We start from the raw sequence: 27,706 nt of genomic DNA on the forward strand, positions 1-27,706 counted from the left end.
ATATGCAGTGCTTGGAGCCGGGGTTGTAGAAGCAGAGCTAGGCCAAGCCCTTATTTTCAAGGTTGAGCAGCGGATACTTCTGTTACACCTCCAAAGTCACCGCAAATACAAAATCTATCACAAGTGCTTCTTTTTCTTTCTCATTAGTTGCACATTTCTTTTATACAGAGCCAACATTCAATGGTGCTATATCCGTGGCCAACGATGTATAGGATCTGAGAGGTATGGCCTAAATATGCAGGTCTACATGTTTCTTAGCATCTTACAGTCACATTCATGTTCTATCTAGATGAATAAATCTATGAGAACTTATGCTTTTGTTGGTTGATTTACCACTTAGGATCAGGTGCAGCTCGCAGTGCTAGAGGGGGTGGGGCAGTGCACACGGGGGGTTTAGTGGATGGGGAGAAACATTAATAAAAATAATAATAATAAACTTACCTGGGTCGCCGCTGCCGCCACATGGAGAACCGCACTGCTCCTCACCTCTGCCTGCAGGCACAGGCTCCCAGCCTGCCCTGCAGCCAGACCTGACGCTGCTCAAAGCAGCATCAGTATTGGCTGGGAGCACCCAGCCAAGGCACTCCCAGGCAGACAGGGAGCCTGTGCAGGCTCTCTCCAGCCCAACAACTGTGTTGTTGGGCTGGAGAGAGTCCTGTGCGCATGTGTGTTTGGCCAGCCGTCTCCGGCCGGCCAAACACACATGCACTCCGAGGGGAGTGCACAGAACACTCCCCTCTGCTCATCACAGCCTGTGGCCCACCCCTTTCACAAGGAAGGGCTAACAAACACAGTTTTGAAAGGATTTTCAGCATTTGCAGCTGGCGGAGGGGGTGGAACCCTTCTGCCCTCTTGGAGGAGCCGCCCCTGCTTAAGAAACAGCTTCATTAAATTACTTAAACAGACTATTTAAAAAGGCTGAACACAATCTTTCAAGGCTGCTTGGCTCCACTGAAAATGTGCTATATATGACACTAATCCTTGTGTAAGAGTTAAGAGTGCCATGTGTGCTTGTTGAGTATTCCTGAGTAATCTTTCAAATATGACTTTGAACTTGGCCAGAAAGGTGCCAAACTGAAGCAAACAATGTTTGTAGTTAAGTATTAAGCATGTAGCCTATGTCAATGTGTCCTTAGTCAGGTATGACAGGACAAACAGCACTTTGGCCATATCACAATGAAAGTGATGAGGGAGGGTTGCTCATAAAATGTATTGGACACTGTGCCATAGATGCAGAAAATAACTTTCGCTGTCCAGAAAATTGTTCAGGTGGTGCCATAGTGGAATTTGTAGTAGCTTCTGGGGTAAATATTGCTGTAGACAGAGGTAATGCCACTATCACTAGTAGAAGTTACTATACCAAATGGATTAAACATAAGGACACAGGATAATGATGTGAACATCTTTGATAGGTACTTTAAATAATCCAATTAACTATCTCTCGCTGCTTTAGCAGTTTTAATATCTTACTATAAGTTTTCAACGGCTTGCACTAGGAGGCAATGATGGAAGCATTCCTGCAGCACACACAAAAGAAACTTTACAAACTTGAGCTAACATTTAGTAAATGCCATATATTTCACAAGCTAACAAAATATTCCAGAAAGTCAGGGGCATATTTATCAAAAGTTTAACACAACGCAAGACAGCAGTCAAAGTTATTGCACCGCATGAACGGAAGAGAGCTGGAAGGTACCATATTTAAGATACAGCTCTTTTCACCTCTATCCCTGACCTGGCGCACTTGTGGATGTCTGGCACCAACACAAGCCCCGTAGTCCATGGTGCAAGGGTCCCTGCGTTACAGGACAGTTTATTTTTGGGCAAGAAGAAATAACTTTCTGCACAAAACACAATTCAAAGAGGCATATTCCTCTTTCTATGCAAGATGCACAATGGATCACACTTAGAAAGAGTAAGTAACGAGGAGAAATAAGTAGATTTCCCCTCATTATGCCTCTCGGTGTTAGACTTACAGATTTCGTGAAATTCCAGGTTCACATACTTAGTAAATCTTGAATTCTGTGAAATCCATGCATAATGCAGGGCCAGCTTTAGGGCAGTGCAAGAAGTGCGGCCTCACCGGGTGCTGACCTGGATTGGTGGGCACTGACCTTAGGGGGAACGCTGTGTTTAGCAACAACTTATGAAACGAAGATTTAAAAGCACTTGCTGAAAAGTTCCCTATGCGTCCTGCCTTCAGGAAGTAATTAAAATGTCAAGATACCTCTTGTGGTTAATGTTCCTGATAGGGTGAGAGATAGGAGTTTTATCTAGCAGCAGCTTTGACTCGCCCTTAAGTAGCGTAGAGGGTTAATATGCCTGCTGCAAAGAACAGAACTATATTTTAGGTGGATAACTGAGTGGATTTGTAAAGCTAGCCTTTACAAGCTTTTTAAAACAAATGAATGTATTTGAAAGGGGGGCTATGAAGAGATGAGGGGCACATTTGCAGGGTGGTAGTGAGGGAGTCCAAGGAGGTGGTCATGGGATGGGGCATCAAAAAAGACTGTTGCACAGGGCGCTCCCAGCGCAAAAGCCGGCCCTGGGTGGATGCATGGGAAGGACCAAGGAACGCCTATCACTAAGAAATCTAGCACAACACCGACCAAGCTGCTGCATTACAATATATTTCTTTACAAAGTCACGCAAGGACGCGTAAATCAGGTAAACCCCAAATAAGCCATTGTGTTGCCCTGCATCACCTTATGTGGTATAAGGGCAAAGAAAAAGCTTATTAAATTTGACCTCAGTGTTTTGAAAGATGTCATCAGTACTCCAGAGGTTCTCACTTTTACTAAAAACATACACTAACTATAAAGTCTGAGGTGTGGGAAGGTACCAAAATGTGGCTGATATCAAGACTGGTCCACGAATATGTCAAGCATGGTGAAGCAGCCCTCACATGTTCCATCCCTAAAGGGGGACATTTTCAGTGGGAACATTCTCATGTATGAAGGGTAAACATAAATGTAAAGAATGTGAAGTATTTACATTATCCCATACGCATGAAAAGATTGGTGAGATAATTAGTGCTGGAAAAGAAACTGGGAATGAATGCTCATAGTTACAAAAGTGAACATTATTGCCTGTGAACCTAGCCTGTGAGCTTAACCTTGTGAAAATATTGGTATAGAAAGTGCTTAACAAAACTCTCATAGCTAGTAAGCAAACATGCACATTTAGTTACTGGATGCTCATCCGCTAAATGTGACCAAGAGTAGATGTTGTGGAATAAGTGCCATGATAGTGTTGGTGATGAAAATAAAGGTTGGATGCATTTGAGAGGAACGTCATGCCAAATGGAAATCAAGTCAGTAAATGTAATAACAAGTAAGATTAGCTTAACAAAATAAGACAATTCAAATTAACACATATTTAAATTCAATTGAGGTATGTGAGGAATCCCAGGACAAGGTCAGAACAACGTTACAATGAGGCACATGGGCGAACAAGAAGAATTATAGAGAGGACCTTTGGCCTCCTGAAGGCCAGGTTTTGTTGCCTCCCTCTAACAGGTGGATCCCTTCGTGACTCACCCAAGAAGGTCTGCCAGATCATCGTGGCATGCTGTATGTTGCACAACCTTGCCTTCGTCGCCAGGTGCCTTTTCTGCAGGAGGAGGAGGCTGGAGATGGACGTGTGGCAGCAGTGGCCCTGTGGACAGTGAAGATAAAGAGGCAGAGGATGAGAATGAGGACAACAGAAGTGCAATTATTCGTCAATACGTCCAATGACACACAGGTAAGACAGTGTAACTTCACTTTTAGTTGACAGTTTTGTGTTTTAAATTGTCACTGGCAGGCTGTTTTTCCCACTTCTATGGCCACTCACTGTACCCTTTGGCATCTCTATTTGCAGATATTGGTGCCCCACTATCGCTCCTGGTGTGTTCACTGCAGCCAACTACAGGTCTTTCCTATGTATACCTTACTGTACAGTTGAATTGCAATGTTTAAACCTTGATGAACGAATACATACTTAAATCATTTGATATGCTCCATACATGTATTTTTTCAAAGGGTGTTTATTTAAGTGCTAAGAAGTAGAGGGGAAGTGCAATGGGCTGGGGTGATGATGGAGGAAAGTCCAGGATAGAGTCCAGTCTATTTGTATCACAGGTGCATTGTCCAAGGAGGCATAGGAATGGGAGCAATGGTAGTTCAAGGTGGACAGGGTGACAGAGTGGGACACAAGGGTGACAATCAGGAGAGTCGTATTTCCTGGTGGGGGTCTTGGCAATAGTCTCTGGCTTCTGCATGGATCGCAGGGAATGTTTGCGGGGTGGTTATCCTTCTGGAGAGGGAGGGGTGCTGGTGGCCTTTTGGTCCTGTGGCGGGGCCTCCTGTCCACTAGCAGCAGCAGAGGTGGAGGGCTGTTTGTCGGTTTGGATAGGGTCAGGGCCCAGTGGTGTGCCACTGCATCCCTCATAGTTTTGGCCATGTCTGCCAGCACCCCTGCAATGGAGACGAGGGTGTTATTGATGTCATTCAGGTCCTCCCTGATCCCCAGCTACTGTCCCTCCTGCAGCCGCATGTTCTCCTGCAACTCGTCCAGTATCTGGTCCAGCGTATCCTGGGAATGTTGGTATGCTCCCAGGATTGCGGTGAGTGCCTCCTAGAGAGTTGGTTCCCTGTGCCTGTCCTCCCCCTGTCGCACAGCAGTTCTCCCAGCTTCCCGGTTGTCCTGTGCCTCTGTCCCCTGAACCGTGTGCCCACTGACCCCAGGTCCCTGATCATCCTGTGTTTGTGGGGTGGCCTGGGGTCCCTGTAGTGGTGGGCACACTGCTGATTGACGTGTTCTGGGGACAGTGGTATGGGCCCACTGGGTGGGTGCTGTGGTGGTGTTTCCTGAGGGTGGAGGCTCTGTGGTGGTGTGAGACTGTGTCTGGGTAACTGACTGTCCAGAGAACCCTGATGGGCCAGGTTGGTCCTCGAGATCCAGGTGAGCAGAGCTGCTGTCATCACTGTTGGCCTCTTCTGTGGGGGGACTGTATGTTGCTTGCACCTCTTCTCAGCGTGACAATGGCTGGGGTACCTGTGGGAATGTAAATGCTGTGTTATTGTTTCTGCGTGTGACATATTGTGCACGGGTGTGTTGCCCTCTATGGTGTTATTGCCCTGGCAGATTTGCCTTGTGTGAGTTGTCATTTGGTGGGCTAGGTGATTCTCTCCAGTGTGCATGCAGTGGTGATAGGTGACCATGCAGGGCTTGGTATTGGGATGAGTGGGTTGTGATGGCATGCAGGTGGGGGTGGTGATAGTAATAGAGATTTGACTTACCAGAGTCCAGTCCTCCTCCTACTCTTGCCAGGCCCTCAGGATGCATGATTGCCAAGACTTGCTCCTCTCATGTTGTAAGTTGTGGCTCCTCCTCTGAGAACCTGGGGTGTTGTTGTGGTACCATGGGTGTAGTGTGAGTGGTGTTGGTGAGGGTGTGTGGGGTGATGTGTTGGGGTGTGTGATGTAAGGTGCGTGGGTGGTGTATAGGTGGTGGTGTTATGTGGCTCTGGTTGTGTGGGTGCTCTTGCTGTATCTCTTTCTGGTGGCAATGGTTTGTAGTCGTAAAGGGTTGTGGGTAGTGTGGGTGTGTGTTTTATAGTGGTGTGGGTGTGTGGGTGGGGTATGTGTATGGGTGTCAGGTGTGTGTAGCTTGAATTGACCAATGTGGTGTTGTTTTGTATGTGTGTGTGTGTATTTTTAGCACAACGGTATGTACCTCCAATGGTTTACCGCCATTGAATGTCCACCGCCATGATTCGTGGGTCATAATGTGATGGCCGTTGTTCTGTTGACGTCACAGTGTGGGTTTTGCTACCACCAGTTTATCACTGACCTTTGGGCTGGCGGACTTGTGTGGGTAGCTGTATAGTGATGGATTGGTATGTGTGTGTCATAATATGGTTGGCGGTTATCCGCAGCGGCGGCGTTATGTTGGCGGCAGTCAGCATGGCGTTAAGTGGGATTTACCGCCAATGTCATAAGAAGTTCGGCAGACGGGATGGCAGCAACCTCCCTGCCAAACCTATTACAACTTTCCCACAGGGCCAACGGGCGGCAACCAAGGTTTCTGCCCATCAGCACAGTGGGAAAGTGGCAGAAGCATTCTCGCCGGCACATAATTAGGCTGGCGGCAATGCTGCCGCCAGAAGGGTCACCAGCACCCTCTGAATACTCACTGTCTGCACAGCAGACAGTGAGCATTGCGAGGGTACTGAGCAGGGGGACTCCTGCACTGCCCATGCCAAGTGTATGCGCAGAGCAGGGACCCCCCTCTGGGCCCCTGTATGTTCTTCACCAGCCTTTTCATGGCAGTGATACCACCATTAAAAGACTGGCGGAGAACCAGATCGTAATCAGCAGGGCTGAGCTGCATGTCCTACAGGCAGCTACCCGTCTGTGGGCCCAGATAGGGAGAGAAACAAATTTGGCATATTATAGCAATTATGCTCCTGTGTGGAACTCTCTCGGCTCTATGGAGTGCCTCAAAGATAGTTTAGCGGTACCCCTGCGAGAGGCAGGCATTATAGATTGGGGTGAGATGTTCCAAAAAGGGAAACTTCGCTCATGGAATGAATTTCAGGTGAAGACACAGGGGAAGCTATCTAAACTTAAATACTATGACTTGCAAAGTTGGACTCAGACTTAAGGAGAGGAAGGTACTGATACAAATAAGTTGGAGGAGATGCTGGCCAAAGGGCCATACCAGAAGAAGGAAGTGGTGGTTTGGTATGGACTACTCTTGGATATCTTGGATCAAGATCTTGACCTCCCTGCTACCCTGTGGGGAGGATACTATGCCAAATGTAGGTGTTAATTGTTTATGGCATGTGTCCGTGTCTTTTTGTATGAGGTAGTAAAGCCTGTGCACTTAAGAAGAAACACATTTATCTCCCTCAACAAGGCCTTCTAGACTCCAAAGAAACTGGCAAAATTAAGGGAAGCAGAGAACACGTGCTACAGAAAATGTGGTCTATTTAAGGCAGATAACCTCCATATGTTTGCGTTATGCCCTCATATCCAGGAGTTTTGGGGAGAGGTCGGTAAGGTGTTAAATGCTGTCTTCCACTCACAGGTCGAGGACAGCCCCCCGGAATTGATCTTTTTGGGGTAGTCACCCAATGCAGGTATCCCCCATGGCTGTTGTTCTATCTGGTGCTATTGGATATAAGGGAAATATGCAAACAATGGATATCTCCAGTGCCCCCCCTCAAAGACTGAATGGTTGAATGCACTTATTCATGTTTGTAAGATGGACCTAAACCAATCTCATACAATAAGGCTGAGAAACTGTGGCTCTCTTTGATAAGGTGGTTTGTAAGGGAAGGTAGGGCATAAAACCAACTAGGTTGTAAGACAGGTTTGGCATAGGATGGTCCACTGAAGGTCCAATGATTACAGCCAACAGGGTCAAGACGTGGTGGCAGGTGGATGGCACATGTAAGTCAGCATTCCCCTCTTCCCTAGCTGAGAATCATTAATCTTCTATGGGCGCCCCACACCAGTAGAGAAAGAACTTGAAGGTCAGCCTGGAAGCGAACAAGGCAAATGAGGACACAAAAAAAACATTATTCTTTTTCCCTCAACAGGTTGAGCTGCCACTGGGCACACAGAGGCCACAGAACAGACCTTCACTACTCCCCTGATAGGGCCACATATTGACACACATGATGAATCAGGCTCACCACAAAACACATGTGCAATGGCCACTTCTGTACCTCCACCCAAACACTGTGCAAACTGTCTTGGTACAGGTCTCATACATCCAACATATGTGACCTACATTACCTGGAACAATCCATGTCCACTTTGTCAGAACAGCATCAGATGCCTGCCAATGTGACAACTCTGAAATGCCCACATGATAATGTCATGGTGAAGGTACCTGTACAAAGACAAAACAAGGAGTATCCACTTGGAAACATACTTATTACACAAATTACATAGCAAGCAACTGGATAATAAAGCACATTGCAAGAAAACAGGCACAGACAAAGCAACACCATCAAGGTGGTGATGTGCCAAGAGCTGTCTCATTAAGCAGCCTCTAGCTGAATGATGCAGAGTATCAGCTCCCTAGCTCTTTCCAAAATGCTCAACTCCGCACATTCTCACAACTAACTTTATTGTACACTGACAGTCATAACATCACATGATATACTTACACTCATGGAAAATAGTTCTTGATGTTCTCACAACTCAGCTCCTTTCTCTTTATCACTGTCATCCTCACTTGGCATTTCAGGATTCTCACCCTGTGACACTGCAGGCTCCCCTTCCCCTTGGATATATGGGATGTTCCTTAGCAGGGCGACCTTGTGGAGCATGCAGCATGGCACAGTGATCTGACACACTCTCTTCAGTGAGTAGAGGAGGGCTCTACCAGTCCTGTCCAGGTACCGAAATCGGGCCTTCAGGAGCCCAAAAGCCTGCTCCACTGGCCACTATGTTCTTCCATGGGCCTCATTGAAGTGGACTTCCCCTGGAGTAGTTGGATTCCTCACCAGCTTCAACAACCAAGAACAGTTTGCATATGCAAAGTCTCCTGTTAAGAAATGGGACATAAGTGTAACAATGAGTCACACACTTCATGATTGTAGCACTTGACATTGCACATACACACTCAGAACAGACGTGACTTGCCAACCAGCCAGGCCCTCTCTGGGTGCAGTTGTGACATCAGCTGTGGTATGGTGCTGTCGCACATTATAAATGAAGCATGAGCTGATCCTGGATAACGGGCACAGATGTGTGAGATGCAGAGACCTACCAAACAGACAGTTTATACATTGGAAGTTCTTCTTTTGCAATAGACTTGTTCAATGGCCTGTGGTGGTAGCAAACTAACATGTGTGCCATCAATGGCCCCCACCACATGTGTGAAGAATACATCAAACATGCCCAAGAACTCTCAAATAAACTAGCAGGAAACAATTACCCTAGCCACTTGATACGGAAAGCAAACAAGAGAGCCTGTCACAACAACAGGGAACAATTACTTGAGTCCTTTAAAAAAACAACTGAGGATAGATTGATCTATGTGTCTACATTCAATCCCCTTTCCTATAAACTACAGAAGATCATATAGGAGGAATGGAAAATCCCTACCTCTGGGGCCTACTTTTCCACAACCAATGCATGCCTTCAAAAAAGCAAAAAGCATCAGGGACATGGTTGTCCATACTTGACCAAGAAACAGACCAACAAGTGATAGACAACAGACCTTGTGGAATCTCCCCCGACCCTCTGGTCACTCACCATGTGGGAAATACAGTGTCTGCAGATTCACAAAGAAAAGCTACTAAACTAGATCTGGGACTTGAAACACCTTGAAAACTGAGTTCCCTTTCGAACTGTAATAGCAGGAATGTAATATATGTGATCACTTGTCTTTGCGGTTTGAAATACATTGGGATGACCACCAGGAGTGTAGGAACACGTATCTGTAAACAGAGGAGCATGATCCGTTGCAAACGTGATTCCACCATAGTCACAAACCACTTAATCTCAAACAATCATAGTGCAGATGACGTGGAATGGTTCACAATAGAGAAATTGAAACAAACAAGACCAGATATGACACAAATTATTTTGTGATATGAACAGAGATGGGTGTGGAGACTGCATACTGATAAAGATGGACTAAATGATGAGATCCTATGGTCCTCAATACAGAGACAGTTGTCACTGCTCCCTTCTTCCATTGATTAAATATGATCCAGCACACAAATAGCCTGACTTTTAATATGTGAAGCAAGGCAATCTCACATTGATGTATCAGGTTTTAGTTTTGTTGGGGTCTACGGGGATGGATGTAACTTAGGGTATATTTCAAGAATGTTCTGCTTTGTTTATATTGGCAACACATTTCCTCAACACTTTTATAGCAATAGCTAGAAGTGAACCCTTTAATGAAAAATAAGGGTCCAATGTGGTTCCCTCCCCTTACACACATATAATTTTTGAATAAATAAATATGGCGGTTAGATACCTTAGGAAGACCATTACGTAACATCAGGACTATATACATCAAGCTTCTTTGTGTCGATATCCCCAACGACCACTGACACTGTGGTTATAAGTCCCCTAATTTCAATAAGCATGTAAGATACCCAGGGAAGCCCGGGCAACAACAGGCGGGGCCAATACCAGAAATACGAAAGCTTTTCCTGAATTATGGACATTTTTCCCATGCCCTTTCTTTTAACATCCCCATTCCTACTAAGTCAAAATGTTTCCTCAGTATCTTTGGACCTACATCTCATAGGAACACTGATTATCAGGGTTACTGTAACCCGACATGCCCCGCTATTAATGTGCACAAAATGAGATTCAAAGGGGCCCCCACAGTATCTGTTGGCGAAGCACAAGATTCATTATTAAGAAATACGAAAGATACACCCATTTACCCACAACTCCCATCATCATTTGGGAGAGGCGGCGCTCCAATGACCCTGGAGATGCACACTGTCTGGACGTTGCACCAACGTGTTTCCTTGTTGCCAGAACTATTATGGATATTTGCCATGCTTGCGGAACGGTAGCTGATGATGATAGATAACAAACATAATAGGCATAGACTGTTATAATGTCCCCAATCTAGCTGAATCTGGTATAACATGAATGAGTTTCTCTAAAGACATTAACAACTATTCTATAAGCCTCTTTTTTTCTCTTTAGAGCCTTCATGCTGTTCTCCCATGCTCATAACATATCATGTCTTAGCTTTCTAAAAACTGGAGGCCCTCATGTTGGCTTTTATAGACAAAATAAGGAGGGACTGGATATGTATCTCCACCTATCTCCCCCTTCTGTACATCCCTTGCACTCCAGCACAGTAGGTTTTCATATTATTTCCCTAACAGTTTGCAACTACAAGGGACTGTGTCCCTTCCCCAAACCAGTGGCTGTTACCCCTCTACTATAAGGTAAGGACTTTTAAGGAAATAGTCAGGAATAGCGTGTAGGCTAAGTAATATAGGGACGCATGTGTTAGCGTTTTGCACAAGGTAAAGCACTATTGTGTGCAGTGACTTGCAGTGTTTTTAGCACTAATTAAAGCACTATTGTGTGCAGTTACTTGCAGTGTTTTTAGCCCCAATTAAAGCATTGTTGTGTGCAGTGGTTTGCAGGGTTTTCCACTTTGCATGTTCACCTTCTAGTTTCTCTGTGTACTGTGACATAAATTGTCTACACATGTTTTAATATGCTATCTCTCCCTATCAGCTGTTTATATGATGACTTACAACTCAGGTAGGATCTGAGTGTGTTCCCCTGTTTTTGCAACTTTCTAATTGGAATAGGTGCTAGTTTTCCATGTAACTAGGGATCCATAGTCCTGAAGAATGCCCCAGACCTATACAGGCTCAGAGTGTTGGCTGTTGTAATGACTGGCTGAGCCATTATACTCTGACTGCTAGCACGCCTGGTCCTTAGTAAGTAAACTTACAAGGGGACGCGTATAGGTCGATGAACCTTTTGATTTGCATGGAGTATCCTAGCTATGCGGTAACCAATGTGCATCAATAATCAATACACAAACCAATAATCAATAAACAGACATTAGTCAACTTTTATGAAAAACCACAACTCAGTATACGTTTAGCAAATTTATTTCTCTATTGGTTACAATACCAAGTCATGAGGTTAAATCAAACTTTATTTAATTCCACTCAAGATTAATTCATTAGTGACCACCAATAACATAATTTAATCTTTAATCACAACCCTTTGAAAACATTTGTTCTAATGCCTCGACATAAGACAATAGCGATGAATATGTTAACATGAGTAGCAAAGTTCAGCAAATCAGTCCGTCAATCATTTGTCACTGTTTATGTCAACATCTCAGAATAGGAACCCTACCTAACCCAGATTAGCATTAGCATGTGGGACTTCATACGAAAACAGTTTAGAACATGAATTTGGAAAAACATCTAGCTTAGGAGAAAATTATAAAACAGCGCAGTTGGTACCTAGAAAGAAAATCAATCAGTCACATTGTCATAGCTACCTACCCACTGTATGGATCAGCAACAAAGTCAGTCTTCGTCTTCAGGTCATCAATCGGTCAGCATCGCATCAGGGACTCAAGAGCTTGAGCCCAATGACAGAATCTCGAATCTCTTCTCCCCAATATCAAAGGTCTCTCTTCCAACGTCTGCCCATAGCAACTCTCCATCAGTTCTCTCCTCCTTCCCCCTTTGTCATGGCATTATATCAAAGTCACCCAGACTATCCCCCAATCCCTAATTGGTCAATTAGTCAGCAGTTATGACACTACCCAATACTTTCAGTTCTTCAAATCTATGAATTCTAGTATTTCACAATTCTCAAGGTGTTGATTGGTTCACTGTAGGATGTTCTCATCATCCAGCTCATCAGGTATCAAAAATGTTGCATCTTCTTCTCCAGTCAGTGTCTCCATTGTTCGAGCCCTGGGAAAGTACATCTTGTCTGTTCTACACAGTCTTTGTCACAATTAGGATTTCACCATCTCCTGTCTGTCGGTTCATGCATAGGATTTTTGCTGAGCAGATTTTATTAAACAATAGGCAGTTCAGGGCCAGTTCAGCACATTAGCTTCTATACATTGCACCAGTAATTCAGTTTCTGCATGAGGCCTGGCAAAACTAGGCCACAACTTTGGCTAAGTTAACTCTACAATATAATGCAAAACATACATTATATCTCTCAATATGACATACTACTACATTATTTTAATACATTTTCTATATTTCATACATGATATTTATTTTATTAGTACATTCGTGAATCTTGCTAGCCACTCTCCGAGGGCACATTTTCAAACATGCACATTAATTCTCTACATTATTTAATTCTACAATGTATTATTATTATTACTCAGAATGCATAAACACTTATTAATATCTCTAATTAACATATTGGCTTCAACAGTCCCTCCTCTGATGACTAAATATGTAATCACACTACTTTTCCCATTAATAATTTCATAGCTCGGTTTCTTCTGTATTTTGACTCCTTCTTAAACTTCCCTATAAATTCTTTCCCTGTTTCGTACTTCCCTCCTCTGATTATTTTTAGACATTTTCAATTTAATCTTTTGGCACAATTTACATGACCCTCATAATCCTAATATGCAAGCAATCACAATTAATATTCCCTGTATGATTTTTAATAATACCCCTTTCCAAATGTTACAAAGCCAATTTCCCACTGAAGCAAATCCCTTTCCAACCTTTCCCCAAACCTCTGGTTCCTTCAAATCCTTTGTTAGAAATGTGGTCTTTCGTTGGCAGACAGGTTACCCCCTGTCCAAGCAAGGACCCTCACTCTAGTCAGGGTAAGTCACACACAATCCAAATTATCCTGTGCCCACCCTCTGGTAGCTTGGCACTGAGCAGTCATGCTTAACGTAGAAGGCAATGTGTAAATTATTTGTGCAATAAATCATACAATAACACAATATAGCACTACAAAAATACACCACATAGTGTTTAGAAAAATATATAATATTTATCTGGATATTTTCAGGTCAAAACGATAAAAGATGCTATATGAAATTGTAGAGATATCACTGAAAAGTGATATAAAGGCCCTCATTCTAACCCCGGCGGTCTCAGACCGCTGGGGCCAGGGTCGGCGGGAGCACCGCCGACAGACCGGCGGTGCCCCGCAGGGCATTCTGACCGCGGTGGTTTGGCCGCGGTCAGAAAGGGTAAACCGGCGGTCTCCCGCCGGTTTACCGCTGCCCTTAGAATCCCCCATGGCGGCGCAGCTTGCTGCGCCGCCATGGGGGATTCTGACACCCCCTACCGCCATCCTGTTCCTGGCGGTTCGCCCGCCAGGAACAGGATGGCGGTAGGGGGTGCCGAGGGGCCCCTGGGGGCCCCTGCCGTGCCTATGCCAATGGCATGGGCACGGCAGGGGCCCCCGTAAGAGGGCCCCACAAAGTATTTCAGTGTCTGCCTAGCAGACACTGAAATACGCGACGGGTGCAACTGCACCCGTCGCACCTTCCCACTCCGCCGGCTCAATTCTGAGCCGGCATCTTAGTGGGAAGGTTGATTTGCCCTGAGCTGGCGGGCGGCCTTTTGGCGGCCGCCCGCCAGCCCAGGGCAAATCCCAAAATACCCTCAGCGGTCTTTCGACCGCGGAGCGGTATTTTGGTGGGGGAACTTCGGCGGGCGGCCTCTGCCGCCCGCCGAAGTTAGAATCACCCCCAAAGTGTCTTAAGTCTTTAAAAAGCAAACAAAGTCTCTTTCAAGCACAAAGTACCTGGTTTGGAGTGGAAAATCTCCGCAAAGGGGCCGCAGAGGAGGAGATGCGTGGAAAAATGGTGTGTGCATCGGTTTCGCCCCTTCACACACGGACTTGCGTCGTTATTTTTCACGCAGGGAAGACGTGCTTTGATTTCCGGCACGCGGACAGGTCTCCTCTGTGGGTCGCGGGGTTTTCAGACGCCCCAGGGTCTGTGCGTTGAATCCTGGACTTGTCGTCCGGCTGCCCGTCGTTCCGGTGGGCTGTGCGTGGAATTTTCTTACTCACGGCAGGCGTCGCGTCTATTTCCTCTCTGGAAGTCGGGCGGCGTTGCCAGGCGGGCCGTGCGTCGAAGTTCCGGTCGCACCGCAGGCGTCATATCGATCTTTTCCTTGCGGGGTCGAGCGGCGTCTTTCCGGATCGACGTGCGGTGAATTTTTCACCGCGGAGCAAGCTGTGCGTAGAATATTTCGGCGCACAAGGAGTCCAGTTGAAAGATGGAAGTCTCTTTGGTCCTGAGACTTCAGGGAACAGGAGGCAAGCTCTATCCAAGCCCTTGGAGAGCACTTCTGCAGCAAGGCAAGAGTTCAGCAAGGCAGCAGGCCAACAGCAAGGCAGCAGTCCTTTGTAGAAAGCAGTCAGGTGAGTCCTTTGAGCAGCCAGGCAGTTCTTCTTGGCAGGATGCAGCTTCTGGTTCAGGTTTCTTCTCAAGCAAGTGTCTGAGGTGGTAGGGCAGAGCCCCAGTTTTATACCCAAATGTGCCTTTAAAGTGGGGGAGACTTCAAAGAGTGGCTAAGAAGTGCACCAGGTCCCCTTTCAGGTCAATCCTGTCTGCCAGGGTCCCAGTAGGGGGTGTGGCAGTCCTTTGTGTGAGAGCAGGCCCTCCACCCTCCCAGCCCAGGAAGACCCATTCAAAATGCAGATGTATGCAAGTGAGGCTGAGTACCGTGTGTTTGGGGTGTGTCTGAGTGAATGCACAAGGAGCTGTCAACTAAACCCAGCCAGACGTGGATTGTAAGGCACAGAAAGATTTAAGTGCAAAGAAATGCTCACTTTCTAAAAGTAGCATTTCTAGAATAGTAATATTAAATCCAACTTCACCAGTCAGCAGATTTTGTATTACCATTCTGGCCATACTAAATATGACCTTCCTACTCCTTTCAGATCAGCAGCTACCACTTCAATAATGTATGAGGGTAGCCCCAATGTTAGCGTATGAAGGGAGCAGACCTCACAGTAGTGTAAAAACGAATTCAGGAGTTTTACACTACCAGGACATATAAACTACACAGGTACATGTCCTGCCTTTCACCCACACAGCACCCTGCTCTAGGGGTTACCTAGGGCACACATTAGAGGTGACTTATATGTAGAGAAAGGGGAGGTTTAGGCTTGGCAAGTACTTTTAAATGCCAAGTCGAGGTGACAGTGAAACTGCACACACAGGCCTTGCAATGGCAGGCCTGAGACAAGGTAAAGGGGCTACTTAAGTAGGTGGCACAACCAGTGCTGCAGGCCCACTAGTAGCATTTAATCTACAGGCCCTAGGCACATATAGTGCACATTACTAGGGACTTATAATGTAAATTAAATAGTCCAATCAAGTATGATCCAAGGTTACCATGTTGATACACCAATTGTGTATCTCTAATATCAGGTCTGGGTTTTGTGCACAACTCAGTCACCTTAAGAAAATCATGCTCAATGTCTTCTTCTTTTTCAATTTCAACAGTATCACTTCGAAGTAATCTTGCCGGGTTCAGCACTGTACATCTTTTCAATGTTACATTTGGAGCACCTAGAATGCTCGTCTCATACCTTGTCAGTCTGGCACCAGTCAAATACTGTGGCCCATATTTATACTTTTTGACGCTAAACTGCGGTAACGCAGTTTAGCGTCAAAAAATTTAGCGCCGTCTAACGCCATTCTGAAGCGCCATGCGGGCGCCGTATTTATGGAATGGCGTTAGCCGGCGCAAGCAGACCGGCGCTGCCTGGTGTGCGTGGAAAAAAAACACGTAGACCAGGCAGCGCCGGCGTTGGGAAAAAATGACGTTAGGGCGTCTTAAAATGGGGCAAGTCAGGTTGAGGCAAAAGAATCGCCTCAACCCGATTTGCGCCATTTTTTTACGACGCCCAGACGCCATTTCATGACTCCTGTCTTAGTAAAGACAGGAGTCATGCCCCCTTGCCCAATGGCCATGCCCAGGGGACTTGTGTCCCCTGGGCATGGTCATTGGGCATAGTGGCATGTAGGGGGGCACAAATAAGGCCACCCAAAAAAAATTAAAAAATATAAAAAATTCTACTTACCTGAACTTACCTGAATGTCCCTGGGGTGGGTCCCTCCATCCTTGGGTGTCCTCCTGGGGTGGGCAGGGGTGGCAGGGGGGGTCCCTGGGGGCAGGGGAGGGCACCTGTGGGCTCATTTTGAGCCCACAGGCCCCCTAACGCCTACCCTGACCCAGGCGTTAAATAGTGGCGCAAATGCGGGGTTTTTTGACCCGCCACCTCCCGGGCGTGATTTTTGCCCGGGAGTATAAATACGACGCATTTGCGTCGCCGTCATTTTTTTAGACGGGAACGCCTTCCTTGCATCTCATTAACGCAAGGAAGGCGTTCACGCAAAAAAATGACGCTATTTGCCCATACTTTGGCGCTAGACGCGTCTAACGCCAAAGTATAAATATGGCGTTCGTTTTGCGCCGAATTTGCGTCGAAAAAAACGACGCAAATTCGGCGCAAACGGAGTATAAATACGGGCCTGTGTTTTTGTCCTTGTCAGCAAAATCTCAACAGAGTGAGGTACCATTACCGTCAAAGGGTATCCCATCACTACTCCCTCACACTGAGAAAGGCTTTGACCAACTGCAGCAACAGCAAAATTTGGAATCCATTGACGACAATAACCTACCATTCCCTAAAACATTCTGACATCTCTCTGTGAAGTCGGGGGACTTCACTGTAATATTGTAATCCTTTCTCTGGAAATTCTCCTTGACCCCTTCTCAATTTGGTGTCCCAAATATTTCACAGACTTCTGACAGTACTGCAATTTCAATGGTGACACTTTATGCCTGAATTTTCCCAAATGATTAAACAGTGCAATCGAGTCATACTTACACTCATCCCTTGTTATGGATGCAATCAGTAAGTCGTCAATGTACTGCACCGGAGTCGATTGATATGGCAATTCCAATTACTCCAAATTCTTTTTCAAAATCCGATTGAACAAGGACGGTGACTCCGTGTACCCTTGAGGAGGCCTGCACCAGCTGTAGACTCTGTCTAGGAATTTGAAACTAAAAAGAAACTGACTATCCTCATGAAGAGGCACAGAAAATAAAGCTTGTGACAAATCAACCACTGTGAACCATTCTGCATCACATGGAATCTGAAACAATATTACAGCTGGGTTTGGCACCACAGGACAACATTGGACCACCATATCATTCACTTTTTGCAAATCCTGCACAATTCTTACTTTCCCACAAGGCTTCTTCAAGTCCATTGTGGGTGAATTACATGGAGTGCTTACACTTCCTTCAAAACCCCTTTTTTTTAAAAATCTCCAATTATCTGTTCCACTTTCATCAGAACATCCTGTGCCATGTTATACTGTGGAAGCTGCGGGAACACTACATTCTGCTTCAAGGTGATCTTAATCGGCTCCACTCCCTTAATCAAGTCCACTTCTTTACCCGTCAGGTCCCACACATTTTCCTGCACTGTTCCCTGCAAGTCTGCATGTAATTCTTTCACAGTAAACATCGGAAAAAACTCAATCAATGGGTACTCTTTATTAGTGGTTCATTCTCAGTTTCAGGAGCTTGATCTTCCTAATCATCACTATTTGCCTGAACCTCTATTCCAGCAGTTTAACATCTGGTCGAACATCTGGTCTTGCACAACAAGTCCCTTCCCAGTAGAGATACTGGACTTGAGTCACAGGCTACAAACTTATGCAGTCCCTGAAAGTTGCCAATCTCAACCTGCACTGGATCTGTGATCAGATTTATCAACTGTCTATTCACTACCCCTACAACCTGTACTGTCCTGCCTGAAAGAGGTAAGTTTGGAACTTCGGCACTTCTTATTGTAGAGCGCGTGGCTCCTGTGTCCACTAGAAATGAGACTCTATGACCCATCACCTTCCCTTTCACAAAAGGCCCTCTCTGATCTACCTCTAGGGACGCTGCAAGCATGCATGGCTCCTCATCCGAACTCTCACACATCCATTTGTTGTTTATTTCATTCTCACTATGTAATGGGAATTGGTGCACTGTGTCACTACTTCTGTCTTGTCTCTGACCTGTGACCTGCTGAGTAAGCATCATCTGTTGCTGTTCCATCGGGGTTTGAGGTATTTGCATTTGCTGTCTGGGTACCGTAGGAACCTGCTGCTATATTGGTTGCAACTGTGTCATTTGTGCACAAGGCATTTGCATCGGTTGCTTGGGTTGAAAATTCTGCACTTAATGCATCTTATTCTGAAAATTCGGATTAAGTCCTCTCATTCTAGGGACCTTTATAGTTTGAAATGTATTGACATCCCCACTTTGCTGAACAACACCATCTTGCACCATCATCGGACACTCCAGTTTCCAGTGTCCCACGTTTCCGCAAAGATGACACAGCAACATCTTTTTCATCCCTTGCACATCATTTTGAACCACTACTGTATTCAAATCTGGACCACGATTGATATTAGCTCTGCGACCTCTGCCTCTCACCTGGGGTTGGAACATAACAGTTCCCTGCAGTTGTCGCATCTGCTGAACTAAGGCCCCCTGCACTCCTGTCTGAGCTGCCTTAATCTGCATCACCATCGCTTTCTCCTTCAGCTTCTTTTGTTTCAACTCAATCTCGTCATTACAGTATTTTGCATACTGCAGCACCTCATCAATCAGTTTTGCTTGCCAACAAATCAAATGACTCTTAATCATCTGACCTATTTCAGGTCTTAATCCTTCCACGAATCTGAACATAAAGTGTAGCATGTCTTTCGGCTCAATCGCTTCCTTGTCACAGTACTCCTTGAACGCCTTCAGCAACCTCTCATAGTACGCATGTATCAACTCTTTTACCTCCTGCACTGTCCTATCAATTCTTTGCCAATCAATATTTTCAGGCGAGATTCTTATCTTCAGGAACTCAATCGCCTTATAATAATGTTTCATCACTTCAGGTGATGGTGCACCTGTAACTCTATCTCTTTCTGGTTCACTCGTCGGCCAATCTACTGCTCTCTTGCACTCAACCCACAAATCAACTGGCGCTACTATCTTCAACAAAGTATTCAGGTCTTCCCATAGACATTTCAAAAGTTTCACAAATCTATCTGTCTGCTGGTACCATTCAACTGGTTTCTCCCTCAGCTTTGACTAATCATCTGTGAAGGACAAAATATCACTCCTGTGCCATGGGACGTGAGCAAACTACCCTCCTGGAATCTCCCTCACTGGTAAAAGTTTTACCGGATCCTTTTCTTTTTTAACACTTTCAGAACCTTCCTGTGAATCTCATTTCCGTTTGTCTTCTTCTTTGCCCATCTGCCTTCCCACTTCTCTAATGCTCCCCAGATCTAAGCACTCTGCAATAGTTCTTTAAGAAGCGCTTTTATCCCAGCTGACCTCATGTGTTCAAAGTCTTTTGCCTCAAAATCTAACCTGTAGCTTCTCTTCAAATGCTTTGTTTTCTCAATTTCTATGTCATGCTTCTCTGCTAAATCTGACAATTGATGGTGTATCTTGCCCACTTCTCTTGTGATTATCGGACACAAATATCTCAGCTATTCTTCGGTATAGGATTCTAACCTATTCACTCCCATTGATCCCTCAACCAGTTCAGTCAATTCTGTAGCCAGCCTTACGCGATCCATTTGCTCTTCACCCTTGGATATGTTTCGTGGGGTACTCAGACTATCTAACCACTCATTTAACTGCTGTGCTGTCAATCCCTGTAATGAAATATTACTTGCGTTCGGCAATGGCACTTGTACCACTGCTCCTGGAGTTTGCGGTGTCACAAGCTTCAAGCTCTGACTTACACTCGGGCCATTTACAACATCTGGAAGCACAACAAGTGGACTAAGGTCCATTAATGGCCTAGATCCATCAAAGGTCTGACCCATAGATGAAACCACATGCACATGCTCTCTCACCCCTCTCCTCACAAGGCTTTGTGGCATTCCACCCTGTTCCCCTGCAATTGGCTTCTTTTCCGCAAATAATGGTACTGCTGGACCAACAGTAATCAGCAGCGATATTGCATCTGGTGCCGCTCTGACACCCGCATTTTGTGGAAGGGCTACTCCCATGCTCTGATTCATTACTGGTGTCAAATCTGACTGAGTCCCTGTCATTGGTGTGAACTTCGGCAAACCCTGTGGCTGTGCCTGAGGCATCAACATTGGAGTTGGCTCAGTCTGAGCTAACATCGGCCTCGGGATCACTTGCTCCATAGGAACCACTAAGTTTGAGGTTGTCTTGAGAATCGGTACCTCTGGATAAATTCTCTGTACTGGTGGTGTGTGCATCTGCGCTTGGACCACCAAAGTAGTCACTGCATTCGGGGAACTCTGCACTACCCCTTGTACCTGTCCATTATCGGCTTGCATTGACCCCGCTATCCCCAACCCTTGAGCTGGGGCAGTTGGATCAGATCTAGTATTTGGACCCCCCCTCATGCATCGCATATGGTGGAGGTCAGTCTCTCAACACCTGAGTAATAAGATCTTCAACAACTGAAACTTCCTCTTCTACATAGGTCTTTTTCTTCTTCTTACCCCCTGACGAACTCTTATCACTCTTACTAGTTCCCTCTTTTTCTTCCGACTCATCTTCCTCTGTGATAGCAGGAAACAACTTAATACCCTGCAGCATCTCAATTCTCCACCTTTTCTGTTCCCTGTCCCATCTTGCCTCAGCTAAAGACTTCTCTACCTTCCTTATTCTCCTCTGGAATTTGATTTCTTGTTGCTGTCTCGCTATGAGCTCCCAAACTCCTAATGCCTCAAACTGTGCTGATCTTGGGAGAGGCTTTGTCTCATATAATGTCATTCGTAATTGATCCAGAATTATCAAATTAAACGTTGCATGCTCTGGAAACGCTAAAGCTCCTTGCTTCTCTGTCACTTTGCACCACTGCTTTAACCACAGACATGGCGTGACACCTCGCCCTTCCATCACAATATAAGCCGGAGAATTTTCCGGTGGGGTAGGCTCCCCCACTGTCGCCTTAATGTATGTATCCCCCTTCGTGGCACTCCTAAACGCTTTGAAAAACGTCATCTTTCTCTGTTGTTTTTCTTCGATTCAATAAGGAAATGACTATTACTCGCAGGATTCCCTTCACCCGCTTTCTCAACCAATTGTCTCTCACGGACGGCTGCCAATCCGCTCACAACTCTTATTACTAACCAACCTATCCCAGCGCGGCTCACTCTGACGTCACACTCACACACTGCGGCTGACAAAGTCTTGCAACTTGTCCTCCTAAATTCCAACTCACACAAAACTAATGCAAATTATTGCGAGCACTAACCAAAAAACAACCACCAAAACAAATCAGCTGGTTTACTACAGTAAGGTACACAATTGCTTCAGAGACTTTATGGATTTTCCCTGATGGCCCTTTTCTCTCATGCAGCTATTCCTCTTTCATTCTCCCAGATTTGCAAGCAAAATTTGACCAGCACATTTTACTCTCAACTGATCAATGGGTCTGTCCTGGTGCACATAGGAGTCACCAAATCTCAGTCTAAATTTTCTCTTACCCACTTAACTCACACACCGACTTGTTGACCACACCCGATCAACCTACTAAACCAGACAGATTACAACATAAACCTGAGTGTCTCTTACACTTGTCAATATACTCCGGAGTCTTAGACCACACAGGGTCCATATATCACCAACAACCATGTGGACAATTTTTGAGCACAAAGCGTCACACACATATGAAGTTTGATGACTTCCCTACTCTCATACTGCAGAGTACACACACTCCTGCTAAACCTCAACTGGAGTACGCAGATCCCCTACTTTCCTTACATAAGTCACAATTCACCTGCGGTTTGCATAAGCCTTTGCAAGCGCAACCTACCACTTTTACACTATCACAAAAATGCTGAGAACATACCCAACTCTACTTGCAGGATCCAGAACCTGGGAAAGTCATTTCTAAGCTTAAGGGGACATCATCTTTGCTACAATTACCATTTCAGAAAAACAAAATTCAAATCTCATAAAAATGAATAACTAACCCTAATTTAAACTACCACCAAAACCTTCAGTCACCTCATAACTAGTTCTCCAAGAAAACTAACCATCAAGCTGCTACCAAAAACTGCTAGCGCGCCTGGTCCTTAGTAAGTAAATTTACAAGGGGATGCGTATAGGTCAATGAACCTTCTGATTCGCATGGAGTATCCTAGCTACGGTGCATCAATAATCAATACACAAACCAATAAGCAATGAGCATACATTTGTCAACTTTTATGAAAAACCACAACTCAGTATACGTTTAGCAATTTTATTTCTCTATTGTTTACTATACGAAGTCATGAGGTTAAACAAAACTTTGTTTAATTTCACTCAAGATTAATTCATTAGTGACCACCAATAACATAATCTAAGGAGAACATGGCGGGCTATGTAGCGGTAGCCCGTTAGATGCGCTTACCTGCCGTTCCCGAGGGGGCGTGGCGCACACGCATCGATCGGCTGGATGTGCCAGCTGGCAGCTGAGAGCGCGGAGACCCGGTCAGCCCAACAGAGAGGAGAGGCACCCGGCGGGAGACGGGTGCGACGAGGCTCAGCAAGGATTCCCCTTCGGGGAAATCCAGGCAGAGCCAGCACAGGCAAGGTTCCTGGGAGGATCTCCCAGGAGCTTGGTAGCGCGGCAACGCACGCTCTTCAGGAAGCCAGGAAGGAGGCAATTGCGGCTGCTGGGCCTGCTAGAAGCTCACCCAGGCAGAGCGGAGGGGGAGGAGCCCCCCCTTTTTTTCTTCTAACCCAGCTCAGGTAAGGGGGGCCAGGGCCGAGGGAGGAAGCGAGGGGTAGTGAGGTTGGTGGAAGTCAGGGCAAGACTTATGTTAATACTTTGGATCTAGCAAGACATCCTGTAAAAAGAGGAAGTGAGGGAAGGCAAAAAACAAAATACAAACTTACACCCTCACTAAGAGCCTATTTTAGGGCGAGACCACAGGGCATTGTGCTTATTCTGGGTCAAGGGAAAATGGATGACCATACTGTTGAGGAAAGTGGGAATGGTGTAGGCTCTGGTAAGGAGGTTGATGACAATTCTTTCCTTCCAAGTAACGATTGGACTCACCAAGAGAGTACACAAGCAGGTTTTGATGTCTCCCTGACCAGTCGATGTAGTAATTTGTCAACTTTGCGGCAGGAGGAAGAAGTTCTGGTTACGTCGGTCTCTAGCCCTCCTCTCGCCCAAGCCTTGGCCCCTGGTTCAACCTACAGTCCTTCTATGGAGGCTGTGATCCTCTCCATCTGGGAGGACATAAAAAAAGGCTTTGCAAGCTCGGAGAGTAACCAAGGGGAAATTAGAGAGGCCTGTGAGGCATTGGAAAAAAAGTTTGACAGTTTGATGGAGAGGATCCAAACTTTAGAGGAAACGGTGGTGGGGATGAAGGAGGAGTTGAAGCACCATAAAGAGGAGATTCGGGACTTGAATGAAAAGGAGCAAGGATTATAAGCCAGGATCGAGCAATTGGAGAACTAGTCACGTAGGAACAATATAAGACTGTTAAAGGTTCCGGAAGGAGTGGAAGGGGAAAATCTGAAGTCTTATGTGGTTTCTCCAATCAAATCTGTATGCGGGTTGGAGGAGAGTAAAGAAGAGATCGAGAAAGACATCCAGAGAGTCCATCGTGATCCTTTTACGAGGCGGACGAAAAGTACCAGACCGAGGAAAATTCGGGTTAACTTTTTAACTTATCAGTTAAAGTAAACAATTTTGAGCAGTGCATTAAAGTAGAAGTCATTAAGGGTAGAAAATGTGACATTCGAGATTAGGTCTGACTTATCTAAACTTACTATGGATAGGCAGTGGGAATTGGGAAAACGGTTGGATGAGTTTAAGAAGTTAGGGGCTACGGCGCAGCTGAAATTCCCGGCATTTCTTCGAATTATGCACAATAACAAAATGTACAATATAAGAGATGTGGGCAGGGCAGACGAACTTTTGGATGCTATTAGGAGAGAACAGGCCGATCATGTGTAAAATGTGTAAAATGTGACTTCATCCCTGAGGGTATTAAAGCCTCCCAGGTAGGCGGGGCGCTCTAAAATAAGGGCCATGTTGGCCGACAAAGTGGGGGGGTTCTCCACGGGAGGGTGGTGGGAGGTTAGGGCACAAGGGGGGAGTCAATTTGGGGCAAACATTAAAAATGTTCCTTATTCACCAAGGCTGTGGGGTAGTTCGTTAGTTAGGAAGGCTAGTATAGGCAAAGGTCAGGGGGAGGGAAGGTTTACTATGCAATTTCTCTCCTGGAATATCAACGGTCTGAGGACCAGAGCGAGAAGGAATAAAATCCTACAATATTTAAGAGGCTCGCCAGCACAAATACTTATTTTACAGGAGACCCATTTGGCAGCAGATGAGTGTAAGGAGCTATTTGAGGCGCAAAAATGGGTGCAAACATGCTCTTGTACTACTGATAATTTTCATACATAGGGGGAGGCCATTTTGGTTAAACAGGGTTTGCCAGCTAGACTAGAAATACTTGAAGTAAGAGCTGACCAAGCAGGACGTTGGGTCATAGTAAGAGCGCAGGTTGAGGGCGCAGTCTTGGTATTGGTTGGATTCTGCGGCCCAAACTGTGATGATATTGAGCCTCTTAAGAGGGTATTCTCTCAATTAACCGAATTTTCAGACTTGGTGATTATGATGGGGGACTTCAATGTGGTGCTGGACAACAAACTGGATAGAACGGATACCTGCAGATCCTTAGGTACGCCAAAATCCCAGCAATATTTAAAGAGAATGATGAAGGAGCATGGCTTGTGTGATATTTGGCGAAAGAAGGGAGGGGATGCTGGAGTCTTCTCCTTTTTCAATAAGAAATACAGCCATGCTTCGCGTATCGACTACTTTTTAGTTGATTGCAGGTTGCTGGAAAATGTGGATAGGGTTGAATATTTACCGTCACATTTATCAGATCATGCAGCGGTAGCATTGCATTTAATCCTGCCTCATAGGAGAATGTATAATAGATGGACACTTGAGCGTGCATTATTATTAGATGAGGATGTGCTATCCCAACTACGTAGGGAAACAGAAGCTTTTTTCTATATTAATGTAGGCTCGGCATCACTATCAGTGGTTTGGGACACTTTTAAGGCCGTTATAAGAGGGAAAATTAAAAGCATTGCATGTTATAAACATAAATTGTTTAGAAATGAAATAAGCTTTTTAGAACAGGAAATGTTAATAAACAGCGAGAAGTTGGTTGGTAAAGAGGAAGCGTCCCAGGAAGAGGTAGGGAGGGTGGAATTGGCCGAGCTAAGACAGCGTTTGGAAAATATCTTCCAAGCGAGAATTGCTAAAAGATGGGAGGTTAGTAAACTAAAGCACTTTGAATATGGGGAGAGTTCGGGAAAACTGCTTGCTTGGAAATCTAAATCGGACCAGGTCAGGAGTTATATTAAGGAAATCGTTTTGGAGGAAACAGGGACGAAACTGACACGAAGGGAGGATATTGAGAATGGGTTCCAGGAATTCTTTGCATCTCTGTATACGGAAAAAATGTAGAGGGGAGAGAAGAGCTGGTGGAGGACTGGTTAGCCCCTGATGTGTTACCGGAAATTACGCAACAGAATCAGGAGTTTCTTAATGGCCCTATAACCGTTGGGGAAGTGCGGGCGGTGTTGTTTGGAGGCAAAGACGGGAAAGCCCCGGGCCCTGATGGCATTCCAGTGGAGGTGTATAAAGTATTAGGCGATATAATCATTCCAATTTTGACTGAGTTGTTTGGCAAGATTTTTTTAAGTGAGATAGATATTCCACCTACATGGAACGAGGCGATTATTACGCTGATTTTGAAACCAGGGAAGAACGCGACAAAATGTGCATCATATAGGCCTATCTCTTTATTAAATAGTGATTATAAATTGTTTACCAAAATAGTGGCGGATAGGCTGAATAGAGTTGTGAATAGTCTGATACATTCTGACCAGAAGGGCTTTTCGAAGGGTATACATTTGCATGAGTTGACATACGACCTGATTGGGGCAATAGATATGGCAGCGTCTTTTGACTCCCCCTTGGGGATTATTACTATTGACGCAGCAAAGGCCTTTGATCAAGTAAGTTGGGGCTATATAAAATTTCTTTTAAAAAGAGCCAATTTGGGATACAACTTCTGTGAGGTGGTTAATCAGATATGTAGGGCTCCAACTGCTAGAATACTTGTGAATGGAAACCTTACTGGAACTATTGCAATAACTAGGGGTACTAGACAGGGATGCCCATTATCTCCCGCACTATTCAATTTATACATTGAGCCATTTGCTAGGAAGATTCGCCAAAATATGGTGATTTTTCCTTTTCGTTGTCAGGGTTGGGAAAGGAAACTTGCCTTGTATGCCGATGATCTTTTGATATACACCGACAATTTATCATCTTCAATCCCCGAGATCTTTAGATTAGCCGAAGAGTATGGTAAGGTATCCGGCTATCAGGTGAATCTGGAAAAAACAGAGATTATGGCTTGGAATATGGAGTATAAATCTGTTTATTGCAAGAAGGAAATAAGATATTTGGGAATTCTGGTACCCCAGGATATTAATCAGTTAGCAGAGAGGAATCAGCAAAAGTTGCTATTGGAATGTAAGGGATTATTACAAGGTTGGGCTCATCTTCCTTTAACGATTATTGGTAGGGTTAATTTGGTAAAAATGTCTATCCTTCCAAAGTGGAACTTTTTGTTTCCTGCTTCTCCACTCCCCATGCAGAAAAAATACATAGAAAAAATGCGGCGCCTTATAAATGACTTTATATGGAGCTCTAAAGGGGTTAGAATTTCTCGGAGGAAGCTACTTAGGTGTAAGGAAAAGGGTGGTTTGGCATTACCAGAATTACAATATTATGCCTGGGCTTTTCTTTTGAAGAACACTAGGGCCCTCTTTCTTTCTCTAAATTCTATGACAACGGGCTTAATGTTTAAGACGATGGCTTCTACCATCAAGGGTGCATCAAGTAATTTTATCTTTAAATTTGGTGACCCTAAGTTTTTCAAAAAGGTCAAATTGAAAATTATGCGGGGATTGGCAGAATGTTGATACCAGCTTAGACGAAATGCAAAGGTTACTTACTATAATTGCAACGCACCTATCTGGGACTCCCCGGGTACACCAGAGTGTTTCCTAGATGTTTTAGCTTTACCGATTAAACAAGCAGGGTTAGAGTACTGGGGAGACCTCTTTCCGGAGGGGGTTCCTCTT

The sequence above is a fragment of the Pleurodeles waltl genome, chromosome 8 (assembly GCF_031143425.1).
Source record: "Pleurodeles waltl isolate 20211129_DDA chromosome 8, aPleWal1.hap1.20221129, whole genome shotgun sequence".
NCBI lineage: Eukaryota > Metazoa > Chordata > Amphibia > Caudata > Salamandridae > Pleurodeles > Pleurodeles waltl.